Genomic DNA, 16,064 nt, shown 5'->3' with positions numbered 1-16,064 from the left:
ACACACACACACATATATATATATATATATATATATATATATATATATATATGTATATAATCATGAGAGATACCAACTCCGTATCTTCTATGTATACGTCAACTCATTCGGTGGTATTGTGCTGCGTGTGCCAAATTGGCAAAAATAAAAAGTTTATTTATTGAAGTAACTGTTCATTTACCGGTATCTGTTATACACTGTATTTACTTCTGTAGGGCCTATATACTATAAAAAAGGAAGAGTTGTGCATCTAAATAACATATCTAGTTACAACACTGTGAAGTATAAACGTGTGGAACATGAACATTTCATAAAACTGTCTTATTCTTTGTACGACATAAACGGATTTTTTTCCCCATTCTGTTCGTTTAAGGACCTCCACGTGTTATCTGTCCATGTTCCATTAAACCGGGTTAGAACCGGGTTAGACCCGGTTAAACCGACCTTGATATGTTTACCAAGCGTCGTGTTTATCTTATAGGTCATGTTTGACCTAACCTTACTGGAAACTTGTCGACATTGGTCGAGGGCAGTGTTTATAATGATGTTTCATCACATTTATTATCCCACGAGGATAAACAGTGACATGTTCATTTCTTCGTTATCGCTTTGCGAAGTAAAGCATTCAGTTCGTGTTGCTCACGAAATCAAGAATTAATCACAAAGCCGGACATGATAAATGGCAGCCAATGACACAAACTTACGGTGTTTCTAAGGGAAACTACATTGTATACGCCCATATTTATGTCAGATATTTATCATCTTGTTCACTGGGTCAGAATTAGGCTTACACAGAGTGATGTGCACAGATATCATATGTCTTCCATGGTCAAGCACCGGTAACACATATCATCAGTATTATTATTCGTGTAATCATTATCATCAATATTGATTATTTTCACTATCATCATAATTTCTATCATTTTTATTCATCATCACCTTCTTCATATTATCACTATATTTTATAATTACTGCTAGTATGCTGCTGCTACCACTACCACTACTACTGCTACTACTACTACTACACTACTACTACTACTACTACTACGACTACAATTGTACTATACTTCTACTTATTACTATATCTACAATATTTACTGCTACTACTACGACGACGACTACGACAACCACCACCACCACTACTATTACTACAACTACTAATTTTTACTACTACTAATACACCTACTACTACTACTCTACTATACTACTACTACTACTACTACTACTACTACTACTACTACTACTACTACATGTACTACTACTATTACTACTACCAGTGTTATCTCTTACGATCATTTTCATTATCGTTATGTTAGTATCGTCATGCACTGCTAGTACAAGAAGTACCATCATCGTCATCATATTCGTGAGTATAACTTGTATGTAGGCCTATTACTTCCCACTTCAATTGATACTTTTTATTGGTCCTACTACCCGTAACATAATCAGATCACTCCTGACTTCGAACACGGAACCCTCATGATATTCTGTGGTCAATTGATATTATTGTAACTACAAAATCTGACAATTTCAGAAGACGAAATGCCTCTTTGTTTTCTGAAAACCACACAGACATACTGAAACTAAAAATTTTAGGGAACAATTTCTGTTCTCCGGTGGCTTTTTCTGTTTCTGTTCTCCAGTGGCTATAGACAAGGAGCTCCTTGCTATAGACCAATTTCCTTTTTGACCTCTCGACGATAGTAGACGTAGAGGCTCTACATGCAGTGTCGATTAACTGGGCACAAACTACCAAATACGGAGGGAGCAGCATTTGGCCTGATGGTTACAGCCAAGCGGCCCCCTGTCGAGGTATTTCCATCAACCCCCTCTCTCGACGTCGTGTATGGAATCTCATTCATTACTCGCTCACAGCTCACACGTCGTCTGATCAACGAGGTACTAGGCGAGTGCTTGCCAAGTACCTCCTTTGTCTGATTATACAAAAGCTGACACAGTCATGAGGGACATCGCTAACACTGTCTTTATTGAATGGGCAGGCATCTCCTATTGCCTTTTCCTAAATGCACTAATTTCATAAAGCAACTCCAGGAAGAAAGGGAAAAACGAAGTTATAGTGGTATGGTAAATAGCCAAGGGCCATGAGATGTGTGTTATGATGAGGAATAAAAATTATATATCATACACAAGCACCTGTGTAAATCTAAAACAAGCATACGTGAAGTGTACATACATGAAGAGAAAGAAAGAAAACGAAAAATTAATTCACATCTGATCTAATGAGTAAATCAAGATTCATTTTGATGTCCATTGAATCCGTTGTCTTCAATTGATATAGCATGGACCATGTGCTCTAATTCTAAAAGTAATCTATATAGACATTTCCACGTCCTCGCACCCTAACACAATACAGCAAACAAGAAGATATCACACTTATCTTCAGTATTTCTCTTTCCTATCTCGCATCTATACTGAGCTACTGAAATGCTAGTGAAGGTCAGTCCAATTGAATCTACGCCATTATGTCAAGATGACCAAAGAATCGAGAGGTCAGTGACTTGCTGAAATGACCAGGACTGATAAACTTGATTGTCAAAGCTGATATACGGGGATATTCATGTCGTGTCTACGTCACGAATAAAGTGCGGAAATTAACATCACGGGATACAACGGCCCCAATTCATTAGTTCACTTAAACAGACGACGACAACCTAACTCTGAGTAAAAAAAGATATTGAAATACGTTGCTGTAGAGTGTATGAAATACTACTGGTGCCTGATGTGGAAAACGAACATGAAAAACAGATAGCCCAATTATAGAAAAATGTCAATGTTTGGTGATTGGGAATTATAGACGGGACCATGAACGCATGTTGTTGTTGTTGTTGTTGTTGTTGTTGTTGTTGTTGTTGTTGTTGTTGTTGTGGTGGTGGTGGTGGTGGTTGTGGATGTTGCTGTTGTGGTTGTTGTTGCTGTTGTGGTTGTTGTTGCTGTTGTTGTTGTTTATTTCCTTCTTCAGATAAAAATTATGCACAATTTGCAAGAAGACAAATATGACTGTTCTTCCACAGGGTCTCATATTTACGATACAAAGATAATACACTGTATACACAAAACATGAAGGGAAAAAAAAAGATACTTGATGAAAATCATTAACAGGACTGGTACAGTACGAGTCAACGATAATTAGAAATAAGTAAAGAAAAGAAGAGCGAGGAAAAGAAAAGAAGAGAAAGAGAATTAACCTACAAAAAAGAAGCATAACCCCCACCGCATGAATAACATCATAAAGAAACATGGAATTGGGATGAGATGAGAAGAAGATTCGCAATCCGCAACATCCCTAGAGTAGCCAACGCAATGAAGAGCAGATGGAAGAAGACAGGTAAGGAAGACCCCTTCGGACTGTAGAAGATGAGATGCGATCCTAAAAAATCCAACCTTGGCAATATTATACGTAAAACGCAGCTTGAGATTGTGGCGACTCGAGATTCCTTCCTGTTTTTTACTTTGCCAAAAGGCGAAAGGGGCAGAAATTATCTGTATCAAAGTAAGATATTTCAATTCTTCATTTTGGAAGGAGTCGCCAGCGTTGCTAGAATGCCAAGGGCTTACCGACACAGATGTTGCAGAGAATGATGGTGGGAACCCTGACGTAGCTCTTGTAGCAGGGATCGTCGGCGGGAAGGAACGTCTCCAGGATATACTGAGCAAAGACCGAGCAGATGACGGCCTGCTGGGCAGGCAACATGATCACCATCGATATCCACACGTAGAGAAAGGAGAGGAGGTCGCCGAATGCGACCTTGATGTAGGCATAGTGTCCACCGGACGACGGTATGGAGAGGCCGAGTTCGGCGAAGCACAGGGCGCCGAGAAGGGAGAAAAAGCCGCTAAGCAACCAGATGACGAGGCTCATACCCGGTGAGCCGACACCCAGGAAGACGCCCTTGGGCGTGAGGAACACGCCGGAGCCCACGATGTTGCCCACGTTGATGGCCACGCCTCCAGTCAACCCGATCTCGCGCTTCAGCCCGACTTTGTCCGGGTCGTTGAGGAAGTCGCCGGTTATTCGGTCGAGGCCCGCCTCGCTGGCACTGTTCACCGTCAGTCGTCTACCCATATCGATGACTTCGAGCCCAGACGACACGAGATATTTTGAGTTTGAAAGGGATCGAGACGACAAGAGTTTGTGCCACCCTTTTAACTCTTCAGTCTTCTCCAATGGTATTCTCACAATTCAAAACAACATCAATTGTCAGGGAACATCATCACCAATCATAACTCAGCACAGAAACATGACACACCACGACCGTCGTCCGCACCGAACAACCCTAGATTAACTAAATTCTCTTCAAAAACTCTGAGAAGTTTCATGCATTGTTCATGATAATTCCAGAGAATTCAAAATCGCAAAAGCAGTTCAGACCAGAATCTCAGAATGACGCCCTTGAAACTGCCACGCAATCTTTGAATTTCATATTCTTTTTGTTTTCACCTCGGCGTCTTATCAAGTCAGAAAAGGCACAGATGTTGCATACCGTATCGGTCACCCGGGGGTAGTATAGTGGTAAAGCATCAATGAATTGCGATAATTAATGACTGTAATTGCGCCTAGTTACGGACGATAACCAACCACACCACATGACACCTACAGCTTGGCTCCCAGCATGAGTGACTGTATGATTCATGTTGTACGATAAACTAAAGGGAACGAGCCACTAGTTCATTGCAATTAAGAACAAAATGCATTATGCTATCGTAATGACGTCACAAGATGTTTCACCTGTTCTATGAGAACTCGTACGGTATATCATGTATACAGCAAGAAATTGTGATTTATGCCGAGCACACTTGCATTTGGTTGAAATAAAATACTAAGGTATTATCATCCAAAGCGCTCACGATTTGGGTTTTCAATGTATTATTTTCTATTCTAGGATGTGGATGAAGAAGCTTTTCTACAACTTAAGTCCGTACGTCAGAAAAGACAAATACATCGTTCTATCTACATTACCAGAAGTGCCGTTACGACTGCATCAACGTAAATGGTAACATTGTGATCGAGTATTTTCATTTGATTTGCAAAAAATCGAAAGGTTTAAAGCAAAACGAAGAAGGAAAGTTCTACGCTGTATTCATCCGATTCAGTAAATAAACACACCAGCAATGATATAGTGGTAGAAATCAAAACTAAATATATTCATACGAACTAAGAGAGAACTCGGACTATTGGCACACCATGAATGACGAAGGATGTCCCTACATTCGTCAGGCTCCATATAAAAGTCTCAAGACCGACAACCACAGGGAAGCTCAGCTGATAGAGAAAAAACAAACCAAACGCAAAAAAGAAAAACTACAGTATATCTACAAAGAGTGCGGACGCAAGGCGCATTAATTGCCGTGTGCCCACCACCTTCAGGAACAAAGGGATGGTTTCAGGTGTTGTTGTTGTTGTTTTCATGACGCGCCTTAAAGGGTGTTTATCTTCAGGTAGAAATAAAACAACGTACTGACAATAATGAGATTCTAAAGTCTTTCTTTTTCTGCGAAATGACATAAAGCACAATCTTGTATTCAAATATGATTTTTGAAGTAACGATGCCATTAAACCAAAGTCTCCAGTTGTCTCATTTCATGAAAATCTTCTTTAAATTGCCTCGTGTTTTCAATAATTTTTAAGCAGAATTATTTAAATCATTTGTGCATTCCATTCACAGTTTAGGCTATGTAGCCGTGATGGTTTAACACAGAGTTCTACATTATCATCTCCCAAAGAATAAATTGAGAAACAAATGAAATGTTTACCTTCCTTAATCCATAATATTTCTTGCAATGTTCGAAAATAATCATTATACTGATCCTTTTATGAAAAATAAGCGTAATTCTATGTATCTATATCTTCAAGCCAACGTTAATATAACGTGGACATACATATGATTCTTTCATGCAGCAAGCGAGAGCCATGAATCCTTCTATTAACCTGGGAGTAACATTTACGCACAGCATTAATTTTTATCTGCATTAAGTAGATTACAATCTGCCCACTGTCCCCTTTAAGTTCGTACTGCAATGAAACTAGCTATTAATACCAGCATCAATAACAACGAAGGACAATGCAATCCAATCATACACAATCACAATCTTCCCACGCACTAAGTGTAATAGGCCTGTGAATGCCGACCGGACAAAATTGGCCGCTCTGCGTATGCTGTATGATTATCATATCAACGTCTAACCATTTCAAAATGACTCACAAGTATCTGTAATATGTAACCCTTTAACTTCACGATACGTGTATGACTGTATGGTGCTTTTGCACCAATCGCGAAATCATGATACTCCGCATACTACTCTGCAATGTTTCGATGACCTTCATTTGCAACAGACAGGGGAGGGAAGGGGTTGGATCAAGAAAAATATAAGCTAATACACATAATAGATCTAATATTTTGCTTCCGTTCAATATCAAATGAATGCTAATGTGCCCTGTGAGCACACAGACAGAATGGTAAGGGGCATCACAGATATTTGTATACAATTTATATTAATGTTATTATCATTTTTAATTATTATTATTATTCTTCTTATTATTATTATCATTATTATCATCATTATTATTACTACTATTATTATTATTATTATTATTATTATTATTATTATCATTATCATTATCATTATTATCATTATTGTTATTATTATCATTATCATCATCATCATTATCATTATCACTATCATTATCATTGTCATTATTGCATATGCTTTTTCCTCCCTGTTGTATGTACAAAACAAATCAGGAGCTGATGAAAAGATCTTCATGAGCCCTGGGACGCCACGTCTTAGTGATCACGCAGTCCTAAACTTCTTCACGATATTACCCTGATGTGTATCTCAAATATACACAGAATCTAACCCTTAATTATACCCGCTGTAAATAGAGACAACCATTTGATAGAATCGATTCCCTTCTTGAATATCGGAACAATTTGTAAAACGATACCGCAATATCGGATCACAAGTTTTGATCTCCTTTTTTTCCCTCGTTGTCTTTAAGTATGATGTATTTTGGGACAGTAATACTCGTATGAATGTTCACGTGTTGCCCGATCGGGTGTATCGCTAGCTACACTTTAAGACCGTAACATCTGTTGTACACTTTAAGACCGTAACATACGTCTCCTCGAAGTACGGTGCAACAAATTGTTACATCCTCACTCACAGAGCCGCAACATCCTCTGCAGCTCGACTTGCATTAAGGACCAAAACTCGAGCAAAATTCAAGACAGAAACTACTGAGTAGTACAATGTACTTCTCTTATCACTTTGAAATACCTGCCATGACATTTTTGCATGGACGCAAGAAACGTCCCGACAAGACGAACGCTTTAAGAGTTCTGGCCTATCTCACTCTACAGGAGACTTTGCCGCGACTGATCACTCACTGCTGCGACTCGTGCGACTCTACAGACCAAGAAATGACTTGCGCTCTCACCAAGAGAGCGACTCCAGATCGACATCAAAGACAACTCCAAAGAGGGTGAAAACGTATATTTCCCAAGAAATCACGGAGACATCGCCGCGACATCCCCGAGACGTCTTCTCACTCGAGGAGACCTCTCCGAGACGTCGCCGGTACTGGTCGCCAACAGGTCTTAGCAAGGCCGCGGAGACGTCTCGAAGACCTCGCAGATAACCTGCGACTTGGAGACCTTGGGGACGAAGATAATGATAACTGTGTCCCCGACTAAGGAGACATTCCAGAGACCCCACAGAGATGTTTCCGATACCAGCTGGAGACTGGGAAAAATGTCTGTGACAAAAAAGAAGAAAATGTTCCATTCTCTCCCGACTCCCAGTTGACCAGTCTAGTCTCCAGGAGACATTTCGGAGAGGTAATGGAGACGTCTCCGCGACCACTTCGCGACCAGCTTGACACTGGATCGTCATATAGTCTCCAAATAAATGAGATACTCGAGGAACATTACCAAACTTGAACGACAAAAGTAGAAATTCCATAAAGAAATGTTGGAATTAGCACGTTGTCATGAGTGCATGTGGTCTTTAAAATGGGACAAATGAAAAGGTTTAATGACTTCGATCATTACAATTTTCAGTCGATATAGGAATTAGCGTTTTTAACCATTACGGATGGGGAATTTAACAGATTCTGTCAAAATAGGGATTCGTCATCAACCCATCGTTGAGGTTGTTCACCGGCTCATCAAGGTAATCGCGATTCAGGTTTAGTGCTGTGAATGAATGTAGTAAAAAAGACCACATATCTTGAACCTATTCGGGCGCTAAACTACAATTGTTCATCATATTAGGATAAATGGTGCCATTTAAATGTTGGTTTTTTTTTTCATCATCATTTCGGAGTGATTATCCGGTATCTATCTTAGCTTTCACTATCTTCTATTCTTTGCAAGCTGCACATGGCCAACCTAAACGTAGGTCTACTTCCTTCATCACGTGGCGCCGTTGCCACCAACAGAAAGACAGTCTGTAAATACAGCACCCCTCTGCAACTTGCTTTGGGAAATTGATTATGTGGTGCATGTACGTTTCCGCACTAACTCGTGACACATGCAGTTCTTTCCTTAATCATTAGATATACGTTGAGTTCAAGACGAATTAGAGATGTTCACAGAAATGTTCCTTTTGTAGTTAGATATAGTTTTCTGCTAGAGCGGACACATCTGGACAGTGCATTGTGCAGGAGGAAAAGGGTGGTAGTGTAATTCACTTTCACGATCGTGTTTCAGCACGCTATGGTAAAAGCTGCTTGATCATAATCGAATCACGTGGTCGTGGACATATGCTTTACGTAGTTGACGTACGCCATTGGTAGTCTGGAGAGGGCTATGTATGCGTGGACGCCATTGTCACCGCGAATTACGAAAACCTACTTGGCTCCCCTCTAGTATACACTTTAGAAAACCAACCACAGAATACAGTGTGTATGATACTCAGTATTGCTTCGTGACTGTCTGCTCTCCCTCTACATTATACCAGGAAGGTGGTTCCACCTCCCTGATTATACTTAATTTAACCATTTGACATCAGTACATTGTACTACAATTTGATAATGCTCCTAATTCGCTCACAAAATAATGCAGTTGAAGCATAAGGGTAAATTGCTGGCGAGGAGTCCATAGAATGTTTTAATCAAGCAGCACCCCAACGGAGTAGCACACAGCATGAAGAGCAGGAGCATGGATTTTATGGGGCACTGGTTTGATGAATACCTCGATCAACAGTGAATAGCAGATCAAATTCTTGTGGCTCCTCTACGCCACTTTTTCGTTCCAGCTGGCAAATCACGCACAATGTAGGCCTAACAAGGTGTTTAGCCGGTCATGTATAGGCTTGCCAGAGCAAGGAGCTGTACGTAATAGTACACGTGGTCAGAGCATGTTTGAGCTGTACTACAGATCAGAGGTTTTGCTTTGATCGTGCAGAGTAAAAAATAAACTGTAATCTGTAGTTTATACTTTGCACGAGCAAAGAAAAACCTCTCAGTGGTTTTCCCGACTTTTGTAACACATGGCATTTCATACAGGGATGCGTCTCGCCTCCCTGGTCAGAGCAGTTCCGGTGGACTTCTTACTATACTGCTCTTCAATGGACAATGCAATGAGCCTGTCTTGGTAGAAGACTAAAATTCAGTAAAGTGCAAGGGCCTGCTCGATCGATTATATTGAGTATCTGGACTCACACGCTGAACATAATCACGCGGTAACCTTAGGGGAAGGGTCACGACTCTCATGTCTCACCTCCCTGGTTTCACTCCTACACTTAAATTATACACTACACAAAATACCTCGAGCATTTAGTATGGCCAATACCTCATAACCGAACCAACCGCATAATAAAAATGTTCACCACACACACACACACACACACACACTTTTTTTTTTTTTTTTGTAATATTCTTTTATTTGAGTTTCATTCAATGTGAAATCCATATTAATAATAAAATTAATACGTCCATCAACAAAAAAAAAGAAAGCAGCTGCATTCTTCTTTCTTGTGCTGCTAAATCATTTTTCAAACATACAGTACAATATATTTGATTCTTTTTACCAAATCATACCCTGTTTTTATAAAAGAAATGACATAAAAATCTGCATAATTCTCAGAAAAAGCTATTTTGATCAGCCTAATCAAGCCAATCCGAATGTGCCTTATCACTCACACACCGACTAAGAGATGTGTGCTACTCAATCACTTTTTCACTTAACTTCCTTCTTTTTTGTTTCTTTTTTTTTTTGGCAGAGCACACACTATATACATAAATATATCAGATAAAGTATAACTCTTAAAAGGGAAAAAAAAATCTTGATCAACTTGATCAGATTGCTCAATATCCACTTCATTATATAAATTCTCTTACACTCTCTTGAGAATACAGCAGTTCCTAAAACATATTTAAAAAAGCATTCTTTACTTAACCGAACAAAACTCATCATTTTTTTTCTATCTAACCTATCAACCACCCCTCCCCCCCCCCGTACAGCACAAAATAACCATATGTGCATATCATCAAAACAAATCCTATTCCTGCCTGACCCCTTAACCATTATTCTACCATTGCCTAACTACATCTACCTAACCCTAACCATCCCCACCTATTTCCCCGCTAACCATTACTCTACTCTAACCTAACTACATCTACCTATGACCCTAACCATCCCCACCTATTTCCCCACTAACATACCCCCACCCCCGTAGCCTTCCCTCAACACACACACACACACACCCATATATGCACTAGACATCAACCAAAACAACAACAACATACCCACCAGTGCGCACTCACAAACACCAACATTTGCACGCCAAGTCACACTGCATATTTGTGGTATCTTGGTTACCTGTTTCTTTGACAGTTAAACACACACCAAATTAAAACCGAAGCTAACTAAACATTTTACATGGGGGAAAAAAAAAAGTGACCACCATAATGCTGATACATATACCGATTCCTAAACATTAAAACGGCTAAAACCTAAACTGACCATACATCTGACTCTATGAAAGTTTCAACTGCTCCCATTTTTGCAAATGAAAACCGAGCTTACCTGCTTTAACCGCAACGTTCTTTTCCTCCTCTATAAAATCCAAAACAAATTTCTTTATCTTTTCCCTCTTGGGTAACTTATTTTGTTCTCTTGACCGAAATATTACAATTTTCATCAAAATTATCAAGGCATTCACGCATTTGATTCTATTTGAACTACCTCGTAAACCTAAAAAGATATCTCTCCATTCTAATTCTTCTAACTCAACTAAATCATAAAACTCAATAAGAAACTGCCATATCGGCTTTACTTTCACACAATCAAAAAATATATGTGAATAAGTTTCCCTTTCCAATTGACAAAAAGAACAAAGATTATCATTCACAAAACCAAACTTAAACAAATGTTCCCTTGTATATATCACCCCGTGTAACAACTTAAACTGAAATTCCCTATGTTTACTAAGTAAAGTCGTGCTTCTAGGTCTAAGAAATAAATGTCTAATTTCCTTATCACTACAATCATACTTCACTTCACCATATCTTATTTCCAGAGTATACAATTCTTGTAAAGCTGTAACAAAATACTCATACACTATTTTTGACTTAATATTTTGAAATTCTAATATCTTACCAAAAATCTTCACCTGTATATCATAATTTAATACATCAATTTGCTGAAACCTTACACTCCCTGTGGACTCTTTCCACTTTTCTGGAAAAACATTATAAATATCATTTATCTTAAATATACCATTTCCCATAATACCTAAATTTCGAAAATACCCAACGGGTTTAATAAAACCTCCTTGTAAAATATGATGTACATTATAAACACCCTTTTCATATAAATCACAATCAAAAATACTCTTCCCTTTTATACATACTTTTCTATTATTAAATATAACTGGATTCATCACTTCATCTTCAAAATTCCTACATTTATCCATTTCCTGCCATACCTTAACCATTTCTAAATAAAAAGGTGGAACTGGATTTGTCAATGTCAATCTAGACCATTCATAGTCACATAAAAATAAGAACCTTCCTCCTACTGATCGAAAACTAAAATCAAAATACATTTTCCACCCAGATTTCTTCTCACCATACAATAAACGTTTCAACCACATAATACGTTGCGTTTTGACAAACAGCTTAAAATTTATCATTCGCAGTCCCCCATTAACATAATCTTGATACATAATATTCCTTTTTACCCGGTCTTTACCATTCCACAAAAATTCAAAAACCATCTTATCCAATTCAGGAAATATCCATTGAGGAACAACTATGAGTGATGAAACATAATTTAACCTTGATAATGCATAAGTTTTCAACAAATGAATTTTTCCCATGAGTGTTAAATCACGCTGTTTCCACCATCCTAACAACTTTTTTATTCTACTTAATATTTCTTTAAAATTGATCTCATTCTTCCCCCTCACATCTCTTACAAAATTCACCCCCAAAATTTTAACTGCATCCACATATTTTCCAGATACAGATAATACAGGTTTATCTGTATCCTTACCCATCCACAAAAAATTAAATTTTTCTTTATTTACAATTAAACCGCTTATTTTCCCGAATTCATCAAAAATATACTGTAACCTATTTAAAGATTTTATGTCCTTTATAAACAACGAAATATCATCCGCATATAAAATTTGCTTTATTTCATTTCCCCCAAAACATATTCCTTTTACAGTGTTATCTTTCCTTACTACTTGCGCCAGTGTTTCAATTACTAATAAAAACAAATACGGAGACAGGGGATCACCTTGCCTAACCCCTCTCTTGATTTTGAAATAACCAGTAGAGTGCCCTCCATTCATAACACAACTGCTAATATCCTTATAAAGCACCTTAACCCAGGAACAAAACGATTCACCGAAACCAAACCTATGTAAGACCCGAAATAAAAATTCATGTGCAACTGAATCAAACGCTTTTTCGAAATCCACTGTGACCAAAAACCCACTTGTGTAATGCAAAGAATGAAATAACATATCATCTACTAATCTTACCGCTTCTCCTATATTCCTATTCTTTATGTACCCAACTTGATCAAAGTGAATAATCTCTCCCAAAACTTCTTTAATTCTATTTGATAACACCTTAGATAATATTTTATAATCTACATTCAAAAGTGTAATTGGTCTATAATTTTTGATGTATAGTACATCCTTATTTTCTTTTTCTAATAAAGTAATAACACCTTGCTTTTCTGATATTGATAAAGCCCCTTCATCATATGCCTCATTCAGAGCATCTACAATCATTTGCCCCAGAACCGACCAGAAAGTGAGATAAAACTCCACTGTGAAGCCATCGTTTCCAGGAGCTTTATTACCTTTCATTTCTTTTAAAACCATAAAACATTCATTTATATTAACTTTCCCTTCACAACTTTTTCTACTCTCTTCACTTAATTTCGGAATATCATCAAAAAATACACAATTTATATCATAAATATTTTCATCATTATTAAAATACAACTTTTCATAAAATAACCTAATTACTTTCATTATTCCATTTACATCCTTTATCAACTGTTCTTTATTATCATATATTTCCTTAATAACACTTTTCTTTTTATTAGATTTCAACAATTGTTCAAAATACTGTGTACAGTATACTGTGTACACACACACACACACACACGCAAACGCACACACACATATGCTACCTATATATTTATTATGTAAATATTGTAAATATTCATTACGTATATTGAAGAAGATTCGTGACACGTTCAAAAATTTGATGCAACCATTAAAAATAGTTGGACGTTAATTCATTTCTTATTTTTTCCTCTCAACATTAAGGATATAAATTATATATTATGTAGGCCTTTATATTTATATATATTGTATCTACTATACAAACGAACAATTTGGATCGATGTAGGGCCTTGATAATAGGTGTCATGTATTGTGTGTAGTTTATCATTCATGGCCCATGGTGACAATATGCATTGATTTTTTAAATATATATTTTTTTTTGGCATTTTCGATTTCTATTAGGATATTATAATCCCAGAGTGCACATATACACGAGCTTGGATTCTCTTGTGCAAGCGAAGAGAAGTCAGCCACAGAACAGACGGAAAAAGGCTCATCAAGAGAAATGTATGCATGAGCGTATATAGGTGAATGAAGAGCACAAAACGAGGCAGTATTAGTTTTATAACATTTCGGAGCATTTCCTTGAATGGAATGCCATCAAATAACGTGGAATGTCTGGGTGCGATTGAAGCAAACAAAGGAGCCAGACACTTTGAACGAAATAATTTCCTTCTTCTTGAGTTTTTTCCTCTTCTGTTTCTTGTCATCAATAGATTGAAACACTCCATACACAAACACAGACGCACACACACTCACACAAACACACAAAAGGCGCAGATGCGCAATAAAATGATAAGGAGTGTACATGATGGTTGCTTATTAACCGCACCCAAAACATTCCTTTCCTGTTGCAATTCAATTGAGAAAATTCGCAGTGTTTGTATTTCCTTTGAAAAAAATGGCATAGTATTGGTTAAGGTGAGAATTCAGTTTTTAACGTTTTGCGAGATATCTAAGGTGAACTTATCTTCATCGGTGACAGATGTCCGGACGATGGTTATTTGTGGATATGTAGTAATGTAGTCAATATACGGGGTGAGAGAAATCCCCGGTTAGAGTGTCGACCAAGAAATGTTGCGATATTTGAAAACGAAAATCAAGCAGTGGTATACCTATACATGCACCATGAGATGTGAGTGCGGGTCCTACTGATAGCATCGATCTATAATAGACCTGTTTAACAACGACTTAAATTTTTAGATTATTTTTTTTTTCTCGACATCCAGAAAAATTACCTGATGCTTGTAAGACAAGAGTTGAAAGCATTGAATATGTATATACACGTAGTATATACAAGAAGATGGAATACTTGTTACAACGGATGTACTATAGACTCGCCTAGTACCTCCTGTTGTTACCAGGGCCCACCTCCCTGTTGTTACAAGGTCTTCGATGTACGTATAACGATATACATAAACATGAAGACAGTAGTAAACTGGCCAATATTCAGAAGACGTTGTGTAGGAGGAAGCCATTCACGTCGTGATGCGTTAATTTACATCCTTCTGTACGCCTACAATTATGATGTGTGTTGTTGGTTGGTTTTGGCTAGGCGTTGCGAGCGTAACCTTGACATTTTGGTTATCTCTCTCCCACCTCACTGCTATTTTCACACCGACTTCTGTCTCTTGACCGACAGAGCTTCGCGGATGACGTCACGACAAAGAGATGAACTGCACATGCGCAGTAATAACTCGCACAGAAAATACTGGTAATGAACACCAGTTCGTAGTGAATCCGATTTGCGTATTAGTCTTTGCTGGTATCGATTAAAAGAATTTGACCTAGAAACTCCATAAGTATACTGGTAGAAGCGACGAAGCGAGTGACGGAGCAAAAATGGCTGGCCGTCCACCTGCATTTACTGTCCAATTAAATATTATAGAATATTCTTTGTGTCCTTAGCTTTGTCAGTTCAAATACTGGGCCATGTGGGTTGTAAGTGAGACAATTGTGATGTTGGGGGGTTTTTTCAGTCAAAGAAAACAAATCAAATCATCACAAATTTTTGATGAAAGAGTAGAAGAATGTGCTCGCAATTCAAAGAGTGATAGTAGACATTAAAATATATCCCAAATAAGCGAGTTGCCATGTCATCTCTTGAAGACGATTTCCATACATACACTTGGGACATACACGCGAATGTAAGGCCCAAAAAATCTCAGGAAAGTCCTTTTTTCATGACTGAATTGCTTCTCACATTTTCTCACGCTCGAAATGTCCTGTAAGAGTGCAAAACGAGGTGAACATCCCGTATGGAACGAAACACACATGAACACGCTAGTTGGGGAGAACGGTTGTACGTATAGCTTCATGATCATCCAGTGGACTCCTCCAGATAAAATCATCGTAGCCACCTGTCCGTGATATGTTCACACTCAATCATATTGCTTTACCAGATGGCCATACCGCATGCTCAAAGTCAAAAGCAAAGTCATTGGAGACCGAAT

The 16,064-nt window shown here is 38.0% G+C and overlaps 1 protein-coding gene and 1 pseudogene across 1 annotated transcript in view; both read right to left on the bottom strand.

Annotated features, from left to right (window-relative positions):
* The window catches only part of LOC139741634 (Y+L amino acid transporter 2-like), a 44,948-nt gene that overhangs the window by 18,294 nt on the left and 10,590 nt on the right, over positions 1-16,064 (bottom strand). The gene's annotated exons all lie outside the window — the stretch shown is intronic.
* LOC139741615 (Y+L amino acid transporter 2 pseudogene) lies at positions 3,378-4,084 on the bottom strand (annotated as a pseudogene).

Source organism: Diadema antillarum, unplaced genomic scaffold (assembly GCF_040938485.1).
Source record: "Diadema antillarum isolate AM-2024a unplaced genomic scaffold, OU_Dant_1.0 seq00000941_RagTag, whole genome shotgun sequence".
NCBI lineage: Eukaryota > Metazoa > Echinodermata > Echinoidea > Diadematoida > Diadematidae > Diadema > Diadema antillarum.
This window is presented reverse-complemented; position numbering and strand designations above follow the sequence as displayed.